This window comes from Triticum dicoccoides, chromosome 1B (assembly GCF_002162155.2).
Source record: "Triticum dicoccoides isolate Atlit2015 ecotype Zavitan chromosome 1B, WEW_v2.0, whole genome shotgun sequence".
Classification (NCBI taxonomy): Eukaryota; Viridiplantae; Streptophyta; class Magnoliopsida; order Poales; family Poaceae; genus Triticum; species Triticum dicoccoides.
This window is the reverse complement of record NC_041381.1, coordinates 145,721,925-145,732,994: the sequence shown is the minus strand read 5'-3', so window position 1 is coordinate 145,732,994 and position 11,070 is coordinate 145,721,925. Positions and strand designations below refer to the sequence as shown.

Sequence of the window (11,070 nt, the reverse complement as noted above, 5' to 3'; positions counted from 1 at the left end):
CCCTGGATTCGTCGACTCCATTCATGGGTGTCCGCCCCTTCTTCGGGAACGACGACTCCCTTCCCGGGAGTGCGTCGACTCGGTCGTGGGCCTCCGCCCAGGCCCATGACTTTCTACCCAACAGATTATATAAGAAGACTCTGGCCAGTGGAGTGACCTAGTTCGGTTCACTGACTCCCTCTCGCGTAACCTAGCCGTCACCTACTGCTCCTTGCTCTATGCTGCCTCTGGCGATCCCATCCCAACGACCGCGTGCACGGTTGGTCGGGAGAGTAGGTGCCTCTGAAACCCTGTCGTTCGAGATCCTGCCCGGGAGATCGGCAATAAGGTTTTTGGGGAGCGTCTCGACGCGACTGCTCCCGATCCGTCCCCAACTCCGTCTGCCTCTGATTCCACTACTTCCCCTGCATCAACACCATGGCCGACGATGCAGTCGCCAAGAAGAAGGCCATGAACAACGCCGAGGCTGCTGCTGCCGCCGCCGCGTTGGCCTGGCCAACCGGAGGGTATGATATGTTCATCCCTCGTTTACTCATACTTATGCTAGCCGTATATGTGCTGCTCATAGATGGTTTGCTTCTATGCTTTGTACATGCTAGTATGCTTAGGTATCGGTATGAGATGCATACTGTATTTGTCATGCTTACTGTTTACTCGTGGATTAGTCTAATTGGAAAAGTGCTAATATTTCCAACAATAACTATGTCACATCTAAGACTAATAAAATTGCACGTGCAGACGCACATACCCAATTAATGCACCAAGAATAGGCTATTTACAAATATTAATGTGCAAAAATATTTCATGGGGCAAACTATGATTTGTAGCAACATGTTTTCATCTAGAAGGGACAATTGTCAACTGTTCTTCATACTATTTCATACCTTGTTAAAAATATTATTTGCTTGTTTATATCTTCCATGTTTTACTAAATTCTAGTTAGATTATCAGTACAAAGCCTTCAAAATCCATCTCTTTGTGTAGGAAATGATAACATTCACTGGAACAAAGTTGCTAGCTGAAGATATTGTTAGAACATGTTCCACAGAATTTGTCTTGTGAGTATTGTTAGAACAACTATGTCATAGTAAAGGTAGATAACATACTTGTTCAAGTAAACATCTGCAGTATATCCAAATCATCGTACAAATATGAATAATTATTCATGAGTCATCACATATGGGTGAAGTTTCTTCCAGCCTACAAAGCATACATAGGACAACACCATCAAGTATTCACCAAATTCTTATGATATGTAGTACGAAAACACATGTAGTATTAGAACACAAAGGGGAAACGTCCTCTGGGTGGCGGTACACTTGCATATTATTATTATGTAGTGAGAATTCATAAAAATTTAAAGGAGACATATCTCTGGAGAATTCATAAAAACGTCTTTCATATGGTATCGTGAAACTTTTTGCTTTATTAATATCTACAGGTGCACCTCGGATTGAAAAGATCAGAGTGCACAAAAATGACATATCACTGACTAAACGGGTGGCTAAATATCAAGCTCTCTGTAGAAGTGGGAATGTAGAATTTGACCCAGAGTAGCTTTACATTGCAGAGACTATCAGTTAGTAAAACGCACTAAACATAAGTACTAAATGACTTGTGTCCAATGGTTCGAGGCGTGTACTACCTTTTATGAAGAATGATGATAATTGTGACTTATGTAAAAGAGTACGGATATCCATATAAAGCATATTGTGTTGAATTTTCTCGCAAAAGGACACAATAGCTCTTATCATGTCAGGAAACCTTCAGCCGCCAACATAACTTTGTCGTAATACAGATTAATCTCAAGAGAAAATATACTAAAGAATAAATTTATCAGCATAACGCAAGGAAAATATTTTCAAACTTGTGTATATAGCAGCATTGAACATAATAATAAGAAAATGATACAGAAGTTCAGATGGAGAGAAAACACAGCGTTCTAGAGTGTAGAGACCAAAAAGCATCTCTGAATGAAGTAGGACTTACTTTAGGCTCATTACTGCAAGACGCAATCGGAGAAGACGGATCTTGCGAAATTCTTTTACATACGGTCACTCTACAGATATATAGTTAAGGATTAGAAGGCGTACAATGGCAATGATCTTAGGGAGTCCACATAGTATTGGTAATAGTTTCCCATCAGCCTCAAAATACTATATCAAAAACAAATAAAGTTCTCTTTGTACTTCGTAACTTGAATGTGCCCAAATATGTGGGTTCAAATAAGTTTGTGAAAGAGCATATTTCAATAGAGCTTCATACATACCTAAAAGAGAGATATAGAGATTACCAACACAATAATAGAGAAGTCCAAGCAAGAGAGATATAGAGATTACCAAGTCTGTAGAGAAATTCAACATGTACTTTAGTGCAGAAATAGTCTTAAGATCTAGTAGCTGCAATGAAACAGATGTTAGCAAGAAACCTAATATATATCAGAAGAGGAAGAAATACAGAGACATTGCCAACACAATAATTATGTCCTACAGCAAGCGCCGCGAGCATCACTTTATATAGCCCGTCACTACAAGAAATACGTCAACTTGCGACCATCACTATTGGTCACCGGATGGTCATTGTTTTCCATTTGCGACCTTTTTTTGACCAAAAACAGATGGTCAAAAGTTGGCCGTCATAAACTAAAATTAACGACCTTCTTTGTGATAAGGTCATGTAAGTCAATGACGAGAACAAAAGGTCATGGATTCTACGACCTTCTGTTTTGGTCACTGGCTGTCTTCCCAGGCCACGTCGGATCTGACGTGGCAATCTGACGTGGAAAAATTGCGACCAATTGTAAAGGTCGTTGATAAGATTCAGCCTGGTCCAATTCGGTGTTTTACATGGGCCGAGCCCAACAATTCAGCCTTTTTATATATTTTTTGTGTCAATTTTTGGTTGATTTCATGGGCCTAGCCCAACATTGTAGTCTTTTTTTATTTTTGGGCCGTAGCCTTTGTTTCTCTTTTTTTAATGCACCCCAATTGTCAAATTCTGGTAAGTGGGTCCCAAATGTGACATTCTAGTTTGTGGGACCCTACTGTCAAGGTCATGTTCTTCATATTTCAATATGCAAATACAGAAAACAACCACAATATTTCAAATAACAGCAGGAAGCAATCTGCTACATCATATAACATACATAAAAATGTGACCACCATCAAGTTTACAATTAGATAACACACATACAACCCAAGTGTATCAGCCCAAGTCTATCACATGAGCCCTACAAGTTCTGCTACATCATATAACACACAAATAGGATCAATATTATTCCAATGAAGTAGCTCCCAGAACTAGCACACATACAAGTTCTGCTACAAGGACTTCGTTACTCACAGAACTAGCTCAATGAGGTAAAACTATGCTTCATCCAACTTCTTTGTCCTGAAGATCACAAAGAAACATGAAAGGCCAACATCTGCACATTGTAGAACAAAATGTTTAGGAACAAAATAAAAGTAAATCTAACAGCAAAGTATCAGAAAAACCAAAGTATTAAAAACTGCAGTAATTTACTATTAGTTGGCAGGTACACAATACCATGGTTTTAATTTAATAGAGTTTTTTAGAGTATTCAAAATACAGAGCAAGTGTATGGCTACAACACAGAATGCTGTAAAATTTGTTGACTAGCCCTTAAGCAGTCGCATCTAGCTAGCCGATGTGGCAGCAATGCAAACAAGAGCTGGCCGGTTGTGTACTGTTCCTGTTATGTTAATCTAGCTAAGTAGGTTGGCTAGCCCTTGCCATTCAGGTCCATATTAACCGAAGCATACATAGACGACATATTTTGGCATGCTAGAATTCTTACTAGAAACAAGATTGTTTGTCTAGTAAATTATTCGTTAGGAACATCTCAAGTATACAAGAAACGGGATAATGATTCATCCATATGAGGGTGACCTCTGTGGTGCAGTCTATTAAGTACGAGTACATTAAGAAACCCCGAAACAAAACCCTAAGCAACAAGATATCAAGATATCAAGCACACGCCCACAATTTAATGCATTTCAGGCCATGGGGGCACCAAACTGTATAACCATGCATGCAAAGGAAAGAAAATAGCACAAATAATGGCATTTAACAAGTGCACCAATAGTTGCATTTAAGGTAAACAATAGATGCATAGCAGAGTGCAAGAGAATGATAGCAGAATTCCTCAGCAGTGTAGCAGGTCACTCCCAAAATACACTAGTTGCAGCTACACCCAAACTAGGGGAGTTAAAGAAGCAGCACATATGGCCATGCCAGGAGGAAGAAGCGACAGATCGAGGAAATTGTCTCACCTGCAGCAGCAGCGGGCAACGAGCAAAGTTGAGGAGGGTCGGTGGCAGGAGCAGCTTGGGGACGTGGTCCGGGAAGACAGTCGATAGCAGCAGGTCTATTTACATCCACGACTTGCCCACCGTCGGGCGCCCCCGCAGAGACGCTGGAGGAGGTAGTGGAGTAGCTCAATAAAAGGAATAGAGTACGATTAACTCACATCAGCAGTAAAATAATAAATAGGTATTATACAACATGAAAACAATAATTCCAAGAATTTTACTTTTACATGATTATCTATGATGGTTACTTATTTATTCTGCAAGGAACCACAACATATTTCTGCAGAAAAAGAACATGTGTTCAAACCAATCACCAAACAATAATGAGCTAGTTCATCTTATACCACAATAAAAAGAACACCGACAAGGATTAGAAGTGTTCCTTGGTTTTCAAGCACACCACTTCATAGACACTAGACCTCTAGCGCGCCTTGGCCCGCGGTTCCCTAACTTTTTCTTAGCATGTTTATAATATAAAAAAAAACTGAACCAAGTTTACATTAAGTTCAGTGCTGAGGCAGGGGCATAATATAGCTATAGTGGCCGTGAGATCAGTATTGAGCAAGGAAAGCAATTAGCAAACCATGGAGCCAGCACATAATTCCTTATGTATATTATTCTCATACTAAGGAATCGAAAGGTTTAAGGGGGCATCCAGCAGTTTTGATGCTACATAATTTTCGAGCAAGGCATTCCTACTGAAGACGCAATGGTCGAACCGAAGACCAATGAAATGGCTTGGTAGCTAATGATCGAACATAGATAGTTGGGTAGTCATTAGCACCAAAGCAAGTGATTCCTGCCACTGCCTGGCCATCATTGGGAAATAACCTGTGTAAGAAAGCATTGATATTTATTAGTAATAACTAATTAGCCGAATGACTAACAGAAATACATGATAAGACGTAAAAGTTCAAAAGATAGCATGATACACCAAAAGCAAATCATAGCGGTCATCCAGGATAACTGATTTGTATGGTTCTTCTATGGCATATAATGATGCAATATTTTGGCAATTAGGATGGGTTCACAACAGAACCATATGAATTAGGCGGCAAATGAGTAAGAAGTAAGAACAGTAGCCCTGTTCTATCCAAATTAGGGAGCTCATTGTGGTATGGTGCTGCACTGCTGCTCAAGCGGTTGCGAGGTGCCTTCCCTTCCAGGTTATAAACTTATAATGCTATACTGATTGCAAGAAAAGCTTTAATGTATAAGCTTGAGCAAAAACATGCAAGTCTTGTGTGATAAAAACGCTAATGGCACGAAAAGTTATGAGTGTTAACATTATTTCATGATCTCAATATATTCTTTCGTATATGTACAGCGTCAGCGTGTGCTAGGGCCCTTGCCCAACTCAGTATGCATGCGTCGATACTAAATACAATCATATACATTGGCCAACTAACCAAGCGTATAGCGTCATGCACAGATCAACCACCCAGGAGTAGCTGCACTTAAACAAACATGTAGGCGGGGGCGAACGGAACGGGACCGAGAAGCTTACCACGGAGACCTGCTTCACGTCGGGTGCTTCTCCTTGTACTCCTTCTTGAAGGTGTCCCTGCGAAGATGAAGAAGGCGCTCGGGGGGAGCTTGGGCTTGTTGGGGTCCTTGTCGGCCTTGCTCTTCTTCACTGCGAGCCTGTGCCACCGCCACAGGAACAGCATCAGCAGACCAAACAGGATCAGAAGCCGACGCGAGACAATAGCAGCAGGAGAACCCAAGCAGAACCACCACGGGAAATGAAACAAGATGATACTGGGGAGACGAGGAGCGAGGGAAGGGCTGGGTCGGGGCACTAGCCTACAGTTGTCGGTGCGGGATCCCGCCTTGTCCGTCATCCTACCGCCGGCCGCCAACCTACAGAAACAACCAGCGATGCAAACGATCAGAGCCCGCAGAAGACAAGAACACGGGGAACAACCCGATCTAGAATCTCTAACGAACTGGCCGGGAACCGCATGGTAACTTTTGTAATGATTTTCTCTGAAACAAAAGCCCCCATTATGTTCATCTCCACCAATGTACTACTCTCCCAATGCCCAATCCAACAAAGAAGCAGCAGTCTGCAGTTTGCAGCTAACGAACCTGCATGATGGTCGCACGATGCAACATCATCCCTTCCCCCTCGGCGAGCTCCTCGTCGTTGAAGCAAACGGAGCTCCTCGTCATCGAGCACATCCAAGTACCTGCAGACACAACAAGCAGAATCCCCAAAGGTTAACAGTGGTTCAGAGCTCAGAGCAGGGGAAGAAGGCGTGAGTGAGCCTACGGCTTCCATAGGGAGGTGGGGTGGAGGCGCTCGGCCATGAGTAAGAGCATGATGAGGAGGCGGTCGTCGATGCCGCCCTCCTGAAAGAGCGTGTGGCACCGCGGGCTGACGAGCGGGTCCTGCAGCACCCGCATCAGGGTCACGGCGAGGTCTAGCGGCACCACCATCTCCGGGAGGGGGAGAAGAGCAACGATTATCATCGGCGCGAGGGGTGGGGTGGGAGCAGGCGGGCACTACATGTGCTTGGTGGGTGGGTTCGCCGGGTCTACGTGAGGAATCGAGGTCCAAATTGGCGTGGGCACGACCGTCACCAGACTGGGAGCGCCTGCTCGATCTGGGGCCGAACTAGGTGAGGGTCATCGACGGTGGGGGTGGAGATGGGGATGGGGATCGGGATTGGAGCGGCGGCGGATCGAAGTCGGAGAGAGAGGTTGGGGGTGGCGGCTCCACCTCTCAGAGGAGTTCTCCTGATCGGAGCATGGGAGAGTAGATGGGCTCACTGGTGGAGAGAGAGAGAGACAGAAGGGAGGGAGGAATGAGAGAAAGAAAGGAGGCGGGGGTGGATGGAAAATGTCCATGAGGACAGACCTAGGGTTTCGACTCAGGTGGGTTTGGGCCGTTGGATCCGCGAGCATCCTACGGTGCTGATGCATGATCCGCGTGAGATGCCCACGGACCAATCAGAATGCAGTACATGTGTGCGACGTTATGACCATCTAAATTAGTCATAGTTGACTAGAAATAATGTATTAAATCATGTCAGCTATTTTATGACTTGAGAAATTCAAAAAAAATGGAAGACCTTTTCATTGTGTCACCAAATGTGATCTAGTTTTCAGTAAAAGTAAGAAGCATGGAAGACATAAGGAAGTTTTCATTTCTTTGAACAAAAAAATCATTTTCCATTTTTTGAATGCCCCAAAGGAGTTTTTTTGTGAAGGACCTACCATATATTTGTTGCAAAATGGGACCAAAACATTTTTCTTAAATATTAGGCCATATTTAATGTACAATTGATAAAATGGTTGGGTGTCAAAAACTTTTATCCATCTCTCGTGAAAAAGACAAATTTTCGTTGATTCAGTAGGAAGCGATTCAAATTTGAACTGCAGCTATCTCATAGTTTGCTATTTATTTTTTTCTAAAAATTATTTTGAAGTACATAAGTATCTATTTAATCAAAGAAACACCCATTTTTTTCCAAGATTCAACCACTAGCTAGGAACTGTCATGCCCGCCGTTTTGACCGCATTTTGAAACAAACATGAAAAATTCAAAAAAAATAAAAAATTGGAAAACCTTCGCATTGTGTCATTATATGTGGCCAAGTTATCAGGAAAAATAATAAACTTGTAATACAATAATTATTTTAAAAAATTGTTCTCACAAACGAGCTATCATGTGTGGAGATCAATGGCTTTCAAGCCAAATGATCAATCTTATGGCAACATTCATGGCATAGTTTGTTCAAATGATCTCATATTGTGCACAAGGGTGCATATTGGAATGGCAAACAATGTTGCTTAAGGAAGTTTTCATTTTTTTGGACGAAAAAGTCATTTTCCATTTTTCGAGTGCCCAAAATGAGGTTTTTTTGTGAAGAACCTAGCAAATAATTATTGCAAAATTGGACTAAATCAATTTTCTAAAATACTAGGCCATATTTAATGCACAATTGACCAATTGGTTGGGTGTCAAAAGTTTTTATCCACCTCTCGTGAAAAAGACAAATTTCTGCTGATTTAGTAGGAAACGGGTCAAATTTGAACTGCAACTGCCTCATAGTTTGCTCTTTATTTTTTCCAAAAATTAGTTTTAGGTACTTAAGTAACTATTTAATCACGGAAACACCAAAAAAATTCCAAGATTCAACCACTAGCTAGGAACGGTCATTCCCGCCGTTTTGACAGCATTTTGAAACGGGCATGAAAAAATCAAAACAAAATCAAAAAAATTGGAAAACCTTCGCATTGTGTCATTATATGTGGCCAAGTTACCAGAAAAAATAATAAACTTTTGATACTATAATTATTTTAAAAAAACTGTTCTCACAAACGAGCTATCAGGTGTGGAGATCAATGGCTTTCAAGCTAAATGATCAATCTTATGGCCACATTCATGGCATAGTTTGTTGAAATGATCTCATATTGTGCACAAAGGTGCATACTGGAATGGAAAATAATGTTGCCTAAGGAAGTTTTCATTTTTTTTGGACGAAAAAATCATTTTCCTTTTTTCGAGTGCCCAAAATGAGGTTTTTTTTTTGAAGAACCTACCAAATAATTGTTGCAAAATTGGACCAAATCAATTTTATAAAATACTAGGCCATATTCAATTCACAATTGACAAAATAGTTGGGTGTCAAAATCTTTTATCCACCTCTCATGAAAAAGACAAATTTTTGCTGATTTAGTAGGAAACGGGTCAAATTTGAACAACAACTTCCTCATAGTTTGCTCTTTATTTTTCCCAAAAATAATTTTTAGGTACAAAAGTATCTATTTAATCATAGAAACACCAAAATGTTTCCAAGATTCAACCACTAGCTAGGAACGGCCATGTCCGCCGTTTTGACCGCATTTTGAAACAGGCATAAAAAATCAAAAAATTGGAAAACCTTCACATAGTGTTAGTATATATGACCAAGTTACCAGGAAAAATAATAAACTTGGAATACGGCAATTATTTTAAAATGTGTTCTCAGAAACGAGCTATCATTTGTGAAGATTCATGGCTTTTAAGCCAAATGATCAATCTTATGGCCACATTCATGGCATAGTTTGTTCAAATGATCTCATATTGTGCACAAGGGTGCATCTTGGAATGATAAACAATGTTGCCTAAGGAATTTATCATTTTCTTTGCACGAAACATTTTCTATTTTTTGAGTGCCCAAAATGAGCTTTTTTGTGAAGGACCTACCAATATTTGTTGCAAAATTGTACCAAATCAAATTTATAAAATACTAGGACATATTTAATGCACACTTGACCAAATGGTTGGGTGTGAAAAGCTTTGATCCACCTCTAATGAAAAAGACATTTTTTTGTCGATTTAGTAGGAAGCGGGTCAAACTTGAACTGCAGCTGCCTCATAGTTTGCTCTTTATTTTTTACAAAAATCATTTCTAGGTACATAAGTATCTATTTAATCATAGAAACACCAAAAAATACCAAGATTCAACCACTAGCTAGGAACGGTCATGCCCGCCATTTTGGCCGCATTTTGAAACAGGCATAAAAAATTCAAAAAAAAACGAAAAATTGGAAAACCTTCGCATAGTGTCATTATATGTGACCAAGTTACCAGGAAAATAATAAACTTGTAATATGGCAATTCTTTTAAAAAAGTGTTCTCAGAAATGAGCTATGAAGATTCATGGCTTTCAAGCCAAATGATCAATCTTATGGCCAGATTCATGGCATAGTTTATTCAAATGATCTCATATTGTGCACAAGGGTGCAACTTGGAATGACAAACAATGTTGCCTAAGGAATTTATCATTTTCTTTGCACGAAAAAATCATTTTCCATTTTTCGAGTGCCCAAAATGAGCTTTTTTCGTGAATGACCTACCAAATATTTGTTGCAAAATTGTACCAAATCAATTTTCTAAAATACTAGGATGTATTTAATGCATAGTTGACCAAATGGTTGGGTGTGAAAAGTTTTGATCCACCTCTCATGAAAAAGACAAATTTCCGCCGATTCAGTAGGAAGCGGGTCAAATTTGAACTGCAGTTGCCTCATAGTTTGCTCTTTATTTTTTACAAAAATCATTTCTTGGTACATAAGTATCTATTTAATCAGAAATACATGGTTTGGTGGCGATACATCGAGGTTTGGACAGTTGCCGAGGGCCCCAACTCCAGAGTGTGCAAACTCGCATGCCTGACGCGTGGTCACCGCATGACCGTGGCGTTTCCATGCATTCTGGACAGCCTAGGCATGTCTAGTGGGTTCGGAACTCCCCAGGTACGTGCTAGGAAGAAAATTACAAAATAAGATTCTCACGAGGAGACCGAACTATGCTCAAACATGAATTAGCAGACAAGTGTTTGATTAGCGGTACAGGAAATGCACATGGCTAATGGGCACGAGTTTTGGCTAAGGATGATTAGTTACTAAGAAGAGTGTCTTCACAAATTTTCAGCTCAAAAGGAGGAGCCTAGGTGGTACTTGCTTTGCAAAGTACCACACTGGACATAAATACGAATGTTGAAGCTGGGATCAAAATAATGAATGGATTGAGCTGAAATTTGGTGGAGGATGTTTATTTGGGCATAGGAAAGCACTGTAGAAAATGGATACCATTTGGACATGCCAAAGTGGTACTTCCTTCACAATGCTCTTCTCTGGACAGAAACTTCGGAAAATTAGTGAGAGAAATTGGCTAAATGACATGAGCTCAAATTTGGTGTAGGTAAGTTACATAGGCATATAGAATATGTGGCAAAAATTCAAC

The 11,070-nt window shown here is 40.6% G+C and overlaps 1 long non-coding RNA gene across 1 annotated transcript; it reads right to left on the bottom strand.

The window, feature by feature from the left end:
• Nucleotides 1-3,163: 3,163 nt before the first annotated feature.
• On the bottom strand, nt 3,164-5,971 carry LOC119302864. The gene is made up of 3 exons (XR_005147774.1): nt 5,839-5,971; nt 4,293-5,162; nt 3,164-3,424 (listed from the first exon to the last, which is right to left on the bottom strand). It is a non-coding gene; the product is annotated as an uncharacterized LOC119302864 (long non-coding RNA).
• Between the last annotated feature and the right edge of the window lie 5,099 nt (nt 5,972-11,070).